General features: G+C 47.8%; 1 protein-coding gene across 6 annotated transcripts in view; it reads right to left on the bottom strand.

Moving 5' to 3' along the window:
- Positions 1 to 1,367, bottom strand: part of PTCH1 (patched 1) — a 141,487-nt gene extending 140,120 nt beyond the window's left edge. For all 6 annotated transcript variants that reach the window (XM_038768137.1, XM_038768139.1, XM_038768140.1 and 3 more), the window contains exon 1: positions 1,300 to 1,367. The gene's annotated coding sequence lies outside the window, so the exon portion shown is untranslated. The remainder of the gene's footprint in view (positions 1 to 1,299) is intronic.
- Positions 1,368 to 1,896: the final 529 nt, after the last annotated feature.

The following is a 1,896-nucleotide window of genomic DNA, read 5'->3' as shown; positions in this document are numbered from 1 at the left end:
TTATTATTATTATTATTACAACAGTCTTGGCCTACAGTAAGCGCTTCCCGGCTCCCACCATCATCCTTCCCCTCGCCCTGGAACAGTGCTGGGTACATAGTAAGCGCTTAACAAATACTATCATCCTCATTGTCATCATCATCATCATCACCACTATTATTATCATTGTTATCATTATTATTATTATTATTATTATTATTACAACAGTCTTGGCCTACAGTAAGCGCTTCCCGGCTCCCACCATCATCCTTCCCCTCGCCCTGGAACAATGCTGGGCACATAGTAAGCGCTTAACAAATACTATCATCCTCACTGTCATCATCATCATCATCATCATCACCACTATTATTATTATTATTATTATTATCATTATTATTATTATTATTACAACAGTCTTGGCCTACAGTAAGCACTTCCCGGCTCCCACCATCATCCTTCCCCTAGCCCTGGAACAGTGCTGGGCACATAGTAAGCGCTTACGAAATGCCATCATCATCATCATCATCATTGTCATCATCATCATCATCATCATCACCACTATTATTATTATTATTATTATCATCATCATTATTATTATTACAACAGTCTTGGCCTACAGTAAGCACTTCCTGGATCCCTCCATCATCCTTCTCCTCGCCCTGGAACAGTGCTGGGCACATAGTAAGCGCTTAACAAATACTATCATCATCATCGTCATCATCACCACTATCATTATCATTATTATCATCATCATTATTATTATTATCACAACAGTCTTGGCCTATAGTAAGCATTTCACGGATCCCACCATCATCCTTCCCCTCGCCCTGGAACAGTGCTGGGCACATAGCAAGCGCTTAGCACCCACCTTTCCAGCCCCTTCCCCTCCTGCCTCTCGGTCTGTGTTTGTACAGATTTATTACTCTATTTATTTATTTATTCATCTTGTACATATCTATTCTATTTATTTTATTTTGTTAATGTGTTTGGTTTTGTTGTCTGTCTCCCCCTTCTAGACTGTGAGCCCACTGTTGGGTAGGGACTGTCTCTATATGTTGCCAGCTTGGACTTCCCAAGCGCTTAGTACAGTGCTCTGCACACAGTAAGCGCTCAATAAATACGACTGATTGATTTGTACTTCCCAAGCGCTTAGTACAGTGCTCTGCACACAGTAAGCGCTCAATAAATACGATTGATTGATTGATTGATTAGCAAATGCCATCATCAACATCATCATCATCATCATCATCACTACTATTATCATTATTATCCTCATCATTATTATTAGTATTATTATTACTAATAATATTCTTATTTCACCTTGGAAATCTGTTCCAAAGCGAGGGCGGCATTGCAGTAGGTGGGCCACAGCTGATATTCGGGGTCTCCTGCTGCTGCTGCTGCCGCCCCCCTCCCTTGGGGGTGGGTTTGGGGGGGTCCTGGGCCCCTTCCCCCCCCCCCTCCTCCTCCCCTGGTCCCCAAGGCTACATTGGGCGCCCAGCAGGGGGGAAGGGGGCGCGCCTTCTCTGGACACCCCTGCGCCCCCTTCCCTTCACCCCCCTACAACAAGGCACCCCGCTTTCCCCCTGCAGCCCTGTACCCCCTCTTTCCCTCCTCCTGCAGCCCTGCACCCCCTCTTTCCCTCCTCCTGCAGCCCTGAGCCCCCTTTCCCTCCTCCTGCAGCCCTGCACCCCCTCTTTCCCTCCTCCTGCAGCCCTGAGCCCCCTTTCCCTCCTCCTGCAGGCCTGCACCCCCTCTTTCCTTCCCCCTGCAGCCCTGTACCCCCTCTTTCCTTCCTCTTAGCAGCCCTGAACCCCCCCTTTCGTTCCCCTGCAGCCCTGCACCCCCTCTTTCCTTCCTCTTAGCAGCCCTGAACCCCCTCTTTCCTCCCCCCTGCAGCCCTGAACCGCCTCTTTC

This window comes from Tachyglossus aculeatus, chromosome Y3, assembly GCF_015852505.1.
Source record: "Tachyglossus aculeatus isolate mTacAcu1 chromosome Y3, mTacAcu1.pri, whole genome shotgun sequence".
NCBI lineage: Eukaryota > Metazoa > Chordata > Mammalia > Monotremata > Tachyglossidae > Tachyglossus > Tachyglossus aculeatus.
The sequence above is the reverse complement of the archived record's forward strand: the minus strand, read 5'-3'. Positions and strand labels throughout refer to the sequence as shown.